At 33.7% G+C, this 16,886-nt stretch overlaps 1 protein-coding gene across 2 annotated transcripts in view; it reads left to right on the top strand.

Annotated features, from left to right (window-relative positions):
* Window positions 1-16,886, top strand: part of LOC117176937 (Krueppel-like factor 3) — a 766,707-nt gene that overhangs the window by 24,661 nt on the left and 725,160 nt on the right. The gene's annotated exons all lie outside the window — the stretch shown is intronic.

Below are 16,886 nucleotides of genomic sequence, written 5' to 3'. Positions count from 1 at the left end.
CCTGAGACAAAGGAACAATCCAAACAGTGGATTTCCACAGGCGAACCAGCTCCAAAGAAGGCAAAGACCGTAAAGTCAGCTGGTAAGGTTATGGCTACAGATGCACGTGGAATTATACTTATTGACTACTTGGAAAAGGGTAAAACAATCACTAGTGAATATTCTGCATCATTATTAGAGCAGCTGAAAGAAGAAATTAAAAAAAAAACGACCACATTTGGCGAGGAAAAAAATTCTCTTTCATCACGACAACGCCCAAGTTCACACATGCTTCGTTTCAATGGCTAAAATTGAAGAACTAAAATTCGAATTGGTCGAACACCCACCGTATTCACCAGATTTAGCCCCCAGTGACTTTTGAGGAACTTCCGAAAACGCACTTTTCTGAAGGATTAAAAAAACTTGAAAAGCGATTGACCAAGTGTATAGAGCTCCAAGGAGATTATGTTGAAAAATAAAAAAAAAATTTACCCAAAAAAAAATTGTTTTTATACTTCATTCTAAGGACTTATTGAACTACCCTCGTTTCATGTATGTAACATATAATTCAGACTTTTGATGACTGTCTCAAGTCTGCGCATAGCGAGAGAAATTCTTCCTATTTTCTTGGGCGTTGAAAAACGCCCAAGAAAAGTGGATACACGATCTCGAGAACCGGATTAACACACTTGAATGAATATTTATATGCACGTAAATATGCGTAAATTTATATTCAAATGAACTTGTAATTTGCTCGATATGATATCTGAAAGATTAAGGAAATTTGCAATCCTATTAAATGATTGTGCGATCAAGATTCGCGAGCCCAGTCAAAAAAAAGGATGTGCTTGAAGATCTGAATTTTTAAAATGAATATATTTTTTTTTGAATAAATTCTTTCTGCACTAGAAAGGGTGAAAAAGCGGAAAAAGGAAATTATAATTCAATCTATCTCCCTCTAACAAACTATAACAGAATATTTTTAAGCCCCCCACTCTCTTAATGTACGTAATTTTTAGTAAACAGAATTTTTTTGCTAATTATTGCTGGTAAAATGAGGCAGGTTGTCAGGGAACGTGAGTTTCAAAATTTCCTGATTTTTCCTTAACTAATTTTTCATTTGATTTAATTATTAACATTAAAATACTAGCATTTTAATCTTGTAATAGTTTTAACATACAAAATCTTTTATAAACGGAATAAAACAGTACTTCAGAAGCAAATTAAAAATTTTCCAATTCATTCATTTATCTTAAACAAAAAAATGACCTTTCTGCTATAAAATATGTTTCTTTTTAAAAATAAAATACTTGAATCTTCAACAAAATAATTAAATTTTGTGGTTGGATTTTCAAACTAACAAGATGGATTCCCAAAAAAAAGTGTCACAGATTATATTTCAATCAAAAAAGAATAAATTTTAACAAAAAAAAAAAGAACAAAAAAACGGAATTTTAAAACCAGAAAGAAAAATATTCAACAAATAAAGTTTTTGCACTCAAGAAAGAAATAAAACTTTATCTAAATTGATGAACCTTCAAGCCAAAAGATGAATTTCTCTACGAAAATTGAATTTTGATGCAAAAGATATGACTTTTCCGAAAAATATTTATTTTTCCACGAAACTGATAGATTTTTAACCAACACAAATGTAATTTCAATTGAAGAAAATTATTTTTCTTACCACTTAATCAAAGACATACGCCTTCCATAAAAAAATAGTTAATTTTTCAATACCTAAATATACGTTTTACACAAAAAGTAAATTATCTACGAAATTGTTAAATTTTCAACAAAATAGTACAATTTTTAGCCAAAATTATGAACTTCTCTCAAAATAATTTAATTTACTACCAAAAAGCTGCAATTTTATTAAAAAGTATGAAATTTCTCTTAAAATATATGAATTTTCAATAATAATAAAAAAAATGGAAAAACATTTAATTTTTATCCAGAAAAGATTTCAGTTCACTTTTTAACACCAAAATATAAATTTTAAACAAAAAGTGAATTTTGTATGAAATAGTTAAATTTTCAACAAAACTGTAGAATTTTCAACCAAAAAGTATGACTTTAAAAAAATTTTTGGAATTTTCAACCAAACAGTTGTATTTTTATCCAAGTAACATGGCGTTTTTGCTAAAGCAGCTAAATTTGAAAATCAAAAAGATATACTTCAAGCAAGAGTTCAATTTTCGAAAGAAAAAGATGCATTTTTATTTAAGAAAGATGCAATTTCTTTTGAAACAAATGAATAAAAAAAACCTTCAAACAATATTTCAATTTGTATCCAAAGAAGATTCCAGTTTACTTTCCAATATTAAAATAATAATTGTAAACGAAAGTTAATTTTCTGCTAAATAGTTGCATTTTTAACCGCAAAATTTTGACAATTGAACAATATTGTTAAATTTTCAATAAAACAGATGCAATTATGTCCAAGAAAAAAGAAAATTCGACAGAAAAAGGTAAATTTTGAAATTAAAAAGACAAGTTTTCAAGAAAAGAGTTGAATTTTCATCCAAAAAGTTTTCAGTTGACTTCTCACCAAAAAAAATTGAATTTTAAACAAAAGGTTAATTCTCAACGAAAATAGTTGAATTTTTAATCCGAAAAAGACGAGTTGTTAACAAAGCAGTTTAACCTGCAACCAAAAAGGATGTATTTGTAAAAAAATTGTAAAATTTTCAACCACATAATAAAATTCATAACTAAAAAGTTAATCTTCAGGCGAAAGTTTTTGCGAATTTGCAAAAAATTGTTGCAAAATTGTTACTGCCGTAACTAATCGTAACAAAAGGTCTCGACCCCCCAACTCTCCCTACCCCCTCCTCACTTTGATCTATTACACAATTTAAGTACGATCTCTAAGTTTTTTTTTTTTAATTTTCAAAAAGAATGGAAAATTCCCGGTTATTTCTCGGTGAGTGTCGGCTACTTTGTTATTATTTATTTTCGCGTTGTGTGCGACTCGGTTATACAGGGATTTATCAGACGGCATCGCACATTTCTTTCTTTGGGAGTGCGATACGCGCCGAGAGTTTAATGTACTCGCCACACCCTGTCCAAAGATTGTAAACGATTATTAATGTCCTCCGCAGACTGACCTGCGACCCCACGAATCTCGAAATACTCGTTGTGTTTGGATCACCCACCGGGAATCTGGCACACAAGTACAGATGGGAAAGGTAAAAGTCTCTAATCACAGTACTTCATTCAAATCGTCCTTACAAAGATTTCTAAAGCCCCATTCAAAGATTTAACCGTGAGAAAGAATCTTGAATTAGGACATTATTTACCCTTTTCGAAAATGGGATCATACATTATATTACGACTAATATACTAGACGGGATTATATTATACCATCCATCTCCCATGCCCAGAATTTTTTTTAAATCACGCTTAAACTTATTTTTTAATGGTTGTTGAGTCAAATGCCGAGTCTCACTGAAATCAGTTGATAATTGTGCTGATAATCAAAGAAAAGAACCAAAATACATCTATATTCCAGATAAGGATTCTTAGTTGCTTTTTCCTGTACATGAAGTTCCTGAACGTACAAGTTTATTTAGAGGATATTTATAGCAGGATTTGATTTCACTGTTGATAAATGTACCTGGAGAGTTTTCTTTTGAATTGTAATTATGTAAATTATTGCCGCTAATTTGTTATCTGAGTGGTATACCGAAGTTGGTCGATGCCCCTCGTCACCACCTGCAGAGTCAAATCAGCATATTTAGCATCCGCAATGAATTTAATATTGCAACGGCTCGTGCGAGCGCGAAGCTGCATTTGCTGGCGAGCTACATTAATTTGCCTTGGAATGCAAATGAAGTCGGAGATTTCATTCGAAGGATGCCTCGTCCGAAATATTCATAGACGAATTTTATCTCCAGGATGTCACGGTTTCAAATTATCTTAGAACGGTTCTTTCGTAATATACTCAACTAGCATATTACGCTCGTAACACTACTCTCTCACCTCATATAATAAAATAATATAAGATTAAAAAAAGGTATAATTATAGTGTATAATTTAATATTTATTCATACATTATTAAATCAATTATTAAAATAACCGTGTGGGAATAACCCCATTTGGCCCTATTGTTGGGGAGTAATCGAGGACTAGTTAAGCTTTTTGTTGTCAAAATTTCAGTCGGGGCCTGGTCGGTGGTTGGTCAAGGGCTAGTCGGGCTCTGGTCGGGTTATTCTTATGTTTGAGTTTTCGGCGAGGTCTTATCAAATGAGGTAATATCTAAAAAAGCGTAATGATTTTTTTATTCTAAGACACTAAGAATATATTTAACAATAATTTTACACCGTTTTTTGGAGAAAAGGTTTAATAATGATAAATTTATCTCAAATATACTTAATACTTAATTAATAAAAACAACGATCAAAAACTTGAAAAAGACGTGATATTATTTTTTGTAGTCTTTTTTAGAAAATTGCATGTAAATAAAGTATAATCCTTCATGTACTTGAAATTGGAAAGAGAAATAGTTTTGGATTAATCAGTGAAGAGCAGTATCCTAGAAGTAAACTATTAAGCACGGTACAGTTCAGATTTCGCTACCATCTTCATTTGAGTCTTGCGGTTCTGGACTCGTAGCTTTAAAGAAAATCCGCAAGGACGCGACGTGCCGCCTCTCGCGCAACAGTCATGACGCGGCGAGTGTTTAAGACAGCAGTCGACACGTAACGAAGTATAATTACCTGGAGCAGAGACTACTGTGACCAATACGGCGGTTCCTTCAGAGCGAAGCTCTTCCATTGCTGCCTTGCAGCTGAAGTCTTTAAAAAAATAATATTCTTAATATTCCACAAATTTTGGCGAATTTTAGTTACATAAATTTATGTATTTTCAAGCGTAGAATATGTTCTCCATTAAATATTGGGTAAATTTGAGTACTTTTAAATATTTCTAAAAAGTTTATGGTGATTTCCGTAAATAATAAGTATTTTGACAAGCCTTTAGGGGATGTTCGACAAATTTTGGGGAGTTTAGTTAATATTCCACGCGAATGTATAATCATATGACCCCTAATAGTATCCGATCAGGCCCCTATTAGGATAAGTCGGGTCACCTGACCAGCCCCCGACTAACCTACAGTGACGCTACTGGTCGGGGGCTAGTCAGATGATCCGACTGGCACCCGACTTTGAGTGAGGATTGATAATAAAAAGTATTTTAGAATATTTCAGACTTAGTGGGGACCAATCAAATTTAGTTGAAATTCCGATTTTATTTGCGGCGAGTACTTCATTCGGGATAGTGTGTTTCTCTCAGGCAGTGTCAATATTTGCTACCGTTTTATTCGAGTCGAGGGCCCTCTCGGACGGTTCACGCTTCGCCAGAAAACGTGGGCGACGTAATTTATTCCTGCTCACGAGCATACTTCGAGGACCGTATTCTCGTTCACGCATAACTACACACACGACAAACGTGCGCGATGAGATTCATCTCTCACGTCGACAATTTTCCACCTCGGAAACTCTGAATCGGATGTCCTCAAAAAATCTCAATCAAAATTCGTCCCACATGAAAACAGAACAAGTAACGACAATCATCTAATAAATAATACGTGTTGTTCATTACAGTCGTCACAGTACCTATTGTCGTCAAGAAAGGTGAATAGGTGACATTTTTTTCTCTAAAATAGATTCCAAATAGGTGATAAACAAATGTTAAATAAGACAAAAAAAAAGTTGTAATTTGTTGTAAACCGGTAGATGACCAGAAATCGTTTTCTTCGATTTAAACGGCCACCCTGAAAAATAGAGTACTTACATTTCCACTGAGAACTAATTTTCAATTAAACAAAAATTAAAACTATTTTTTTACAAAGCCATTCAATTTCTTACTACATAGCGAAATCCGTTACCAAATTTTGGAATTTTCAAGCAAAAAGGATGAATAGTTTGCATTTTTAAAGCATGAAAGTTTAATTTTTTACTAAAAAATTGGGCAGATGAATTTCTGTTGAGAAAAATTAATTTTCATTTAAAACAACAATAAAAACTAATTTTCTGCAAAAAAGTTGAATTTTATACCAAATTTTTTAATTTTCAATAAAATAGTTTAAACCTAAACCAAAATAGATAAATCTTCAAATAAGCAGTTGCATTTTTAACCAAAAAATGAATTTTCCACCAAGAAAATTTTTTCAATCAAGAATGGAAAATAATGTTAAGCAAATGTTGAACTTTCAACAAAACATATTTTCTACATGATTTGATTTTGACAAAAAAAAATTAATTTCTACCAAAAAAGACGAATTTTCAACCAAAAAAACATTATTTAGTAACCAAAATGTAAAATTTTTAAACGGGAAAGTTGAATTTTTAACCAAAAATTGAGTTGATAAATTTTCATTGATTATAAAGTTCACAGGAAAAAGAATTTTTAATTTAATTTTTTAACAAAAAAAACAAAAGATATTGCTACTAAAATTATGAATCTTCAACGAAAAAAATGAAGTTAAAAAAATGTTCAACTTTCAACGAAGGAGTGGAATTTTTAATGGATCATTTTTTGGTTTCAAAATTCGACTTCTTGGTTACAAATTCTATAATTTAGTTAAAGATTGAACTATTTAATTGAAAATTAAAGTCTGTTGTTGAGAAGTAATCGTTTTTGGTCAAAACATTATATTGTTTGGTAGAAAGTTCATTTTTTGGTCGAAAAATTTACTTTTGTAGAAAATTCATCTTTTTTTATTGAAAATTTATCTTTTGGTAGAAATTTTTTTTTTTTTTTAGTGTTTGAAAATTCACCTTTTATATTTAAGAGTTAATAATCTTTGTTAAAAAGTCTACTATTATATTTTTGGCATTTAGTTCAAAATTCTACAAATTGGTTGACAGTTTATTTATTTTATTGAAAATTAAACTAGGTTCTTAAAAAGTCACCTTTTTTTTAAATTAACCTCTTGGCTGAAAAAATCTATTTTTATTAAAAGTTAGTTCTTTTTATCAAAAACAAACAAAAAAGTATTATATTTCTTTTTCAGAATTAATTTGAAATCCACTATTTTGTTAACAAGTTATATTTTTTTTGAAAATTCATCATTTTTGGATTAAAAATTCTCTTTTACTTAAAAAATCGTCTTTTTGGGTGGAAAATTCAACTATTTGCTAAAAAAAATATCACCCTTTTAACTAAAAATTCAGTTCTTGCTTAAAAATTCTACTATTTGGTTGAAAATTCAACTGGTTTGTTAAAAATTCATCTTCTTTGGATCAAAATTGATCCTTTCTGATTGAAAGCTCATTATTTTTATTAGAAAAAAATTATATTTTTATTTTAGAATAATCTTAATTCAACTATTTTCTTAAAAAGTAATCTTTTTTAATAAAAATTTTAACTGATTGATTGAACACTTGTATTTTTGAATAGCAAATTAATCCTTTTGTTGTAAAAATCCTCATTTGATAGAAAGATCATATTTCTTAGTTGAAAATTCGTCTTCGTTGCTTCAAAACTAAACTGCCTTGTAAAATATTTATCTTTTCAAATTTCAAATTTAAGATTATGTTTGAAAATGCAACTCTTCTTGGTTGAAGTTTAATCTTGTTTGTTTAAAAATTCGATCATTTGGTTCAAGATTCGTCGATTAGGAAAGTGTAATAAAACTTGTATTTGGTGTGCAAGTTGTAATTCTGAATAAAATTGTACTTTTTCTACTGAAAAAAGGTAACAAACGATGAGAAACCCCAAAATAGGAGAAAAAGTTGACAAATTCCTAAAAAAGGTGACGAAAGGTGACAAAATTGAAAATAGGTGACAAAAGGTGAATAGGTGACACTCTGCGATGACTGTCATTATTTCAGAGAACATCATTTAATTATTCGATGACTTGTTCGCGGAACAAGATGGCAACTCTTGTCCTACTAGTTAGTACTAGCCAGTGAAAGAAAATTTCCTATCGTGTGATGTCAAGAGGCCTAACCGGCATTATAACGAGATGCCAAAGAGAGAAAAAGCGGCATTATAAAAATGACAAAACGGCGTTGAGTAAAAACTTGAAAGGGCTGCTTTTCGCCCCATAAACCGTTATATCCGTTCATCGTTTGTGCGCGACATTGCCATTAAAATTAACATTTTCTGCGAAAGGAGCATCGCTCCGAGACCAGACCACACAGGAACTCGTAGACAAGAGAAACTGCTCCCCCAGACAATTCATTTTATTCCCAACTCGGAAAGACCTCTATCGACGTTTACATTAATTGTTAATGGATCATAATTGAATCGTTTGTCAAGATTGAGTCAGATCCTAGTTGCTCGACACGACTATAAACGTGTGAGAATTTATCTCAGATTATGTTACCATCTGATATATCATTTGTTACAAATATTTATTAAGTAAGCATTTGTGTTAAAAAAGGCAGAATCCCGAGGGGGAACTGGATTAATATAAAGTCGATGAATGTTTCTGCTTGTCATAGAGTTGTGTGTTTGTCACTGAAAACGGACACAATTTATTGCACGCTTTTGATTTTACTCTCCCTCTTGTATTTTCAGTGTTCTATAATCTGTTATTACACCCATATTGAATATTAACGATTGAAATACGCAAGATTCGGAATTATGCGAACACGTGCGATTTGCCGTAGATTGAATTAATCATTTCAAAGTGTATACAAGGGTTTAACCTTGTTTGGAAAAGTGATTAGTGGATATGAGATATGTAAAGTAAGCTACATATTACGAAAATAATCAAATATCTACAAGCAATGGGTGTTTATGGAAAGGATGCATTTGATCTGAAGAATAATTTATGTGAGGAGTGACAGAAAGTTAAAGCGCCAGAGTGAGTGATAGTTCATATAACTGGTATCATTGGCTAGCATTCTCATTATACCCTCTCATCTCAACCAGCACGAGGTCAACGTTCTGGTCCCTCTTGATCGCTTCTGGTTGCATGTGCAAGCACTTCTCGAGTCTCCTGTTACACCCAACAGTGCTTTAGCACCAGAGGCGATCATCAAAACCGTCGTGTCGACAACGAAGCATCAGCAACAATGGAAGCATCAAGGGCTGGAACTTGTCAGCACATGCCAGTAATTTCGAAGCGTCAAACAATGAAGGGACCAAATCTGGCTTGAAACTACTAATTTTTGCAAAGTTCTTGACATGGAAAAAAGCTTTTCTAGAGATGTAATCCTAAATAAGCTTCATTATGAATGGTAAATAGTTGTGAAGAAAATGTAGAAAAAAAGATGTAGTGGTCACTTTTCACAAAATCCAACTCAAATGTTAGTATCAGGCATTGGAGATAGATGCCGATATCTGCATCTGGCGACGCGGCATACTACTCCAAAGCTCATAAAATAGGAAGATGCATTGTTATTCCAGATGCCATTCGGATTACGCATCCTTTATTGAAATTGAGTTTAAATAGGCAATCGGAAGGTCAGTCTCCATAAAGACACCTCAGCTTTCTTGCCCAAGACGAATGCTGTTGATGAGCCAATCCTAAAACTCTATTTCAGTAAATCTACTTTGACATGTGTAAATGTCAATCCTGCATTCTTATCAAGATCTATCTTCTTTACCAAGCCGTAAAAAATTAGACGCAAATATTACTGTAGAATGGTTTGCGACATTTCCTTATTCAGAATCGACAGGAGCACGTATTGGGTTAAAGTATTGATAATGCCGCAGTTCAAATCAGAAATGCATCGCTCTATAAACTCACTAATGCAAAGCTTGACTAAATCCTAAAGAATCGGATTACTAATTCTGGTTGATTTTATGGCTGGTTGAAGCAATTCGTTGTAATCTTTCGACTGCGAAAAAGTATTCGCCTAAAAATTAGGTTGTTATTTGAGGAAGTAGAGTTTTGATTATTTTGTATTGTAGAGTGAATAATTTTATTACATGTTAGTAAGTAATATGCTCTTTCGAAGTACTGCAACGCATCAATTAGCCTGTGATGAATAGATGGATGAATAGGTATGATAAATCTGAAGAAATTATTTTTACGCATTATGAACGAGAACTTGTCTCTTTAAGAAGATGTATGGTTTTTACAATTAAATAAAAAGCATCTGCATAACTGTAAAGAAAACAGCATGCATATAAAGAGAGAAAAATGGATATTATTAGACATTTTTATGAAAGCAAACAGGAAGAATTATTACAATATATTATGACCGACGTGTACATATGACCAGTATAAAAAAACAATAGTTTGCTGGTATTTTTTTCGCGACCATGCTTCGTAAATAAAAGAGAGGACAGCCTTAATGAGATCGGATCGATCAACGTCAATTCATTACTTGTCCTGAAGCTAGTAAGAAAGTATACAAGTGCCACTGTCTATCGCTAGGTTGATCATGCGAGTGTAATCGACGCTCTGATTAAGAAACAAATAATGCATAAAGAATGTTATGCCACCGAGATCATGTTCTTAAACCTCATTGAAAGTCATAACCGTATAGCTTGGAAGAACTTGACAACCGTTGCAATAAATTACCCATCGCACCTGGTCCAATCAAATATACGACTCGAAATTTTTATGGTTCTTAATCGCAAAATCGCATAGAAAACCCTGCATGAAAACTTGATCATTTGGAGGCATTAAGAACTGCACATTATATCAATAAGGAGCAATAGAACCCATTAGCCATGTCATTGCACATAGTTTTTCAAATATCATCCCCGTAGGTGTTTTTTCGCTGAAAATTCTGTAATAAACATCTATTTTAAATCGATTTTATTGTGCCACAATTATCAAATTATGGGATATCATGATTAAATTAGAGATGAATTTGTTATAATTGTGTTTTAATTTTTTTTCCGAGACTCAATTGCTTCAATTCAGCAGCGATGTCGTGACTTTAATAATTCATCATTTTCATTCAACTGGCTGCAATTTTCAGAAGTTTTTCTTTTACCCCAGTACCAATGGCTCAACTACCTCGTCCCATTTGTCCGTTTCGGACGACAACTTACGGAAGAAATCTTTCCGGTTTTGGTAGTAAACCGGTTCTCCGCCTCTCTTTTTTTCTTTCAAGTTATGTTCAACGGCTCGAGTTCGCGACATTTTTAGTTCTGGCTTTTATTGTTTCGGTTTTTTTGTTGTTCGTGGGCGTGCCCTCGAAGAGCCAAAGCTCCTTCTCTGAATTCGTTTTGAATGAAACGCAATATTTGATTGCAAATGTTTGCACATGTTGCGATAATTCATTTCTATTGGCAAAGTGATTACTTTTTATTGCTCCAAAACGGGAATGTAATGGAGAGTTGACTATGGAAAAAAGACGTTCAACGTTTCTTCTACTAATATACAGTAGCTTGCTGTATAATTAGCCCTTTAAATTAAAGCCAAACCTATAATCAGTATTCGCTTTAAAAACGCAGTAGTAAAAAATTAACAATCAGTACAGAACATTCAGTCTCCAATCGTGACTTCGAGTAAGTACTTGAAGCAGTATGTTTTAATGTTTCCTGTTATGACTCCTTGGATATTGTTTCTCCATTAGATACACGTTTAGTCCACCTAAGTAATAATTTCACGGCAACGCAACGGTGCAGTTTCCACTTTGGCAATAATAACTACTTACGATATAAACAAGGTCGTTTTATCATTCGAAAAATAACAAATTATTTGAATTATTACTGACGAGCCGTGATTGTCACCTTTTTCACAAGATTATCCACCCTTGCAGGATCCGTTTTGTCGCCAATCCAATTAACGCAGACGTAAATTCGGTAGCCGAGGTGTCCATTTAAGGATCTGAAAGCGCGCTCGTAATTCAGTGGCAAGTCGATCATTACCATAAAGATTTAATCGAAATCGCGCGGATTATGAACCCGTTATGCAGATAAAGTTGAGGAGAATCTCGCTTATCGAAAGACTGAAGCGGAGGGAATTTAAAAGCGTTGCTCGACACGGGTGCTCAAGTTTTATTGGAAGTCGAGTCTTGAAAGCATCCTTACAATGTAGAATAGGTGTCAAGAGTGGTGAGCCAGCACATTTGCTCGGTTTTACGAGGAAATGGTTCACGAACATGATGTTTATTGCCGATATTCGTTGGCACAGCAGAGACTTACTTATCCATCCTGAAATGTTGTGATGCAGCTGCATCCGAATATGTGATCGTAAAAGCGTCAGCCCCAAATTCGCAGTATGGAAACGTAATAACGTCAGTGGCTTTGCAGTTAACGCTGATCACTTCCTTCAAATGACACACACTTTTTCAAAATGATTTATATCCACACTACGATACTTCGCTTAATGCAGTGCAATAATGTAACTGCATGTCAAGACCTGAATTCAACTCTACTGTAATATTGATAAAATATCGGCTGAAAATCAGACTTGGGAAGTGAGCACTTTGTGCTGAATAAAGTAAACAGCCAGCGAAACATATTGAGTGACTCGAAGGCCATCAAACTTGTAAACTTGTTCCACGCGTTTCACATAATCGGGCGGTTTCGGATAGACGCGCCGAGATATATAGAGATACTTGTTTGACCACTTACGCGAGATTCAATTTATACCATTTACTGCATTCAATGTGTATACAATTTTTATTTTTCGGAATTTTATTATATTAGAAATCACTGCTACATTTATTGATAAATTGTTTATGGTATTAGGTAAAAGAAACGTCTTTATATCAAGAAGTATTTTTTATTTTCATTATGACTTTGGTAAATTGAACTTTTAAATGTCTTTCTTCGAGATTGTGGTAGTTGAAGTGGAACAAATGATCATGTGCACGATTTGTAGTGTGGAAAATTAAACCAATCGACGTTGGCCGCAATGCTTAAGGCCCGAAGCTTTTAGCAAGGTAATTTAAAAATTTGGCACCTCCTTAACACCATAGAAATTTACGCCGACCCTAAACTCTTCGCTCTCGACTTTAGCACTCGAAGCGTTGACATTAACGATACGTAAATTAAAAGACGCCATTTTGTTTCGGGAGTGTGGGTAGAAGAAGTTGTCCAAACGCCTGCCACGTACCCCTGCACCTTTGCAATTTCTTTTCAACATGGAACCGAAATGTACCCTCGAGTCTTCCTGCTTTCGGCCGCTTATTAGTTATTAACCTCCACATGTCGTAAATCACGAGTCTACACTATAACATTCGCTTCTCAAGAAGGCCAATTTTTGACAATTGGATATAAAAATCTTTCGATTGAAAAAGATAGAATGTAATATTCGTGAATTGGAGTACAGTTTCGATGTGTTACACTTTCGTGACAAAAACACCCGGTATAGTGTCAGTTCGACACTTACATAGATTATTAAAAATAACATTTCGCGTGCGTAAGAATATCTTGTGAATATGGGGGCGTGTTCCTATTAGTCGACGGGATAAAAATATATAATAGTGCTGACGTATGTTGCCTGATGTAAAAATTATTTTAGATTTTGCGAGAGCTACTTGCAAATAAGGTTAATTCATTATCAATAGTGAAGCACTTGAAAAATAAAATTAGATTTGTAATTGAATTAGATATAGTTAAAGAAACTTTCCTATACTTTTTCCTCACCTGTAAACTTTTTTTTTCATGTCATATTATTTCCAAAGATTGAAATTATATGAAAAAGGAACTAGCTTTTATAAAACTTTTTGCAGCTTGAACCGAGAGACTGTTCTTGCCGCCGATAGTCGAACGATATTCTTGTCTGCATCTCAATCGTTTTTTGTACGTCGAGGCTATGCACGTGTGGTCCATGCTACGCCCACTCAAAACATTTGTAGAGTACACCCAGCAAAATAAGTTTTAGCTGAATGAAAATTCGGTTATTTAACCCTAGAATATGGTTATTACTTGAATTACAAGATATGTGTCTATGCTAAGCAAATTTTTTGGTTAGCAAAATTTGCTTGATTATACTATATCTTTTGGTTAATTTAAGGAAATATATTAATTAATTTAAGTAAGTATTTTTGCCAGTGTAAGAAAAGAGAATGTCTTACCTTTGTTTATTGAAATCAAAACATTAATCACGTAATCATATATAATCTCGCAGATTTCATTTTTTACACAATTTATGAAATCACATGTTTTATGCAGCATTTCGTATAAAATAATAATTGAAATAAAAAATAAATATACCAAAAGCGTGCACTGTCGTCTTAAATTGGATGCTTCTTCTATCAGGTCAGCCTCTGACTTATCAAATTTGACAACATACTTGCCTGCGCGGCCATAAATGCTGCTATTAAAAACTAAATCGTAATTGAACTGAATTCGGTAAAAAAAAAATGATTTTGTTGTATAAAGACAATGTTTTTCTGAGTTTATCTACGTCAGAGAAATGGCATTACGAGAACGTGCAAATGTGAAAACTGCGTGCAATCGGGAGATCCGAAGAAATACAATCCGTGACGACCATATATTTGAGCACATCGTGCCGCGCCTTTCGTAAGAGACATTCATTTATTTCGGGCGCCGACTTTAAATCCATCGGAACAATTAACTGACCGGTCCGACGAGGCTGTTAGGATGGTTAAAACGTATTCGTATATTCTTATAGACAGGTATACGTTCACCATCGGCGTGGGTGTCTCTTGAAACTTACTGTGCTTCTTCCAACGTCAACAGCACGCGTCTTCTCTTTCACGACGAAAGACGAAAGGATCGATTCCCTGGAACGATACCTGAGACTATATCGATTCTAGTAGCAAGGGAATCGATGATTTACCGTTTAATCTACCGCTCGTAAAACCGCACAGATTACGACTCTACGTGACCTCAGGGGATTCACTTTACCATTCGTCTTTTTCATTGCATGGAAACAATAATGCAATGGCAATAGATGTTTGAAAAAATAATTGCTGATCATTTTCAAATTCAACCCTTTGCCTAATTTATAATAATGGGCGTGACAATGAAGATAATCAATGTGGGAACCTGCTTGGGTGTAATTATACTGTAGCCGGTTAATAAAGAATGAGACATCAAAAATTGTTCTTGCCATTTTTTTTATCTGGGTCTTGAAGGATGCGCCACATCTATTCTAATGCGGCACTTTAGTCTCAAAAGTTCACAATCCCACATTATCCTGACTGACTTTTATCGATGTTTGTTCAATAAATTGGGCGGGTCAAAACCGGAAATGTCTACCCCGATTTTGATATATAAATCAAGATGTAGACGGTGACCGCCTATTAAACGTACATCTACACACATAATATTTATCCTACAATTTATCAAGTTTGCGCGCTGCTGCAGAATAAGAATTTTTGGTGATGATTTCAAAAAGATTTAAAGGTGCGACATTACAATAATTTATTATAGCACGTGTAAAATAGAAATACGACCTATGCCCAGATGTTGTTACAGTGCATAATTACGATAGTGAAACATGCTCCGAAAGGGCACGACGGAAACACTTTCTGATAGCCTCCTTCTCTCCAGCAATTAGTGTCTTGCGTACTAGATATTTTCCCAGTTAAGCATCGATTATCTATTTAATGTTAACCAAAAATCCCATAAAATGAATGATAATCTCTGCTTGAAAAATTGTTGGAAGGTTCACTAAAAATAGAATAAAGCAGCAGAAATCTATAAACAGTTTCTATTACAAAAAGATACCGACGCCGCTTGCGATTTATTTAATCGTGAAGTTCTATAAACAAATTTTCTTAAATTGGGTCAAGAGTGGTGAAAAAGGATAAGTGTTTACTGTTTGATTACAATACTTTTTGCGTACAATAATCTATATATCTTTAATGCGTTTGGTTACTATTATCAAAGGGGAGAAAGTAACCAAATTTTCAAACAATTTTATAATTATTCGCAATAATATAACACGGGGAATCAATTGACCTTTATATGGAGAAACACCTTTATAGAGAATCACCCATACATTTGCCGAGTATTATTACATTGGCCTTTGAAACGCTCAATCTAGATCTCGAAGGCCAAACAACGAATTTAATCGCAGTGATTGTTCACGGCAATTGGGTTGCGATAGTGCAGGTTGCACAGTGTACAAACAGTTGGGAGTGCACGGTCTGCCGGGCCGATACGTTCTGCCGGATATGGTTCGCCGGAAGTAGGGGGACTCATAACATCGACACGCACCATGGTCCTCAACTCGTTTCTCCATCAGCAACCTCTCCTCGTTTTTCCACATACTCATCTTATCATCTTCTCATTCAAAAAGTTGTTTTATCAATCTTATGCAATCGCGCATATCGCCTATTTTTCACTTAATCATGCAATCTGATTTTTTCAGAATTATCCACGAAATAATAACTAAAATATGGATTTTCTGTACCAGACAAAACGTAAAACAATCAATAGACGAGGAGCGTGCACTTTCTTGAATTGGATTCTTCTTCTTCTACTTCTTCTACTGGACCAGCCAATGGCTGATTAATATGGACACCGTACAAGCTTGAGCATCATTAAATATTGTTATTGAAAACCAAATCGTAATTAAATTTGAGTCTTCTGCTATTAGGACAGCTAATGACTGATCAGCGTTGACACCATACTTGATTGAGCAGCCTTACATGTTCCTATTAAAAAGCAAATCTTAATGGAATTGGAGTCTTCTATCAGGCCTTATGTGATTGACACCAGACTTTCATGAGCAGCCTTACATATTGTTACTGAAAGCCAAATCATAATTAAATTAGAGTCTTCTTTTATCAGGTAAGCCCATGATTGATCAACATTGACACGATACTGCTTGAACAGCCTTAACAGTTCCTATTGAATACCAAATCGTAATTTGAGTCTTGTTCTTTTATAAGGTCAGCCATTCAAAAAGTTGTTCATCTTTATCTACCTAGTTTTAAGATGTCCAATCAAAGAATTGCTCTTTTTTTCTCTTCCATTCAATTTGACGACGAAAGTATTTGGCTCCACCTTACCTTCTTCAGACGCCAGACAAAATTTATCACCTTTCTCGATCGGAGACTCACTCTGTT

The sequence above is a fragment of the Belonocnema kinseyi genome, chromosome 7, assembly GCF_010883055.1.
Source record: "Belonocnema kinseyi isolate 2016_QV_RU_SX_M_011 chromosome 7, B_treatae_v1, whole genome shotgun sequence".
Lineage (NCBI taxonomy): Eukaryota > Metazoa > Arthropoda > Insecta > Hymenoptera > Cynipidae > Belonocnema > Belonocnema kinseyi.
Note: the sequence above shows the minus strand (reverse complement) of the source record. Positions and strands in the feature narration are given on the sequence as shown.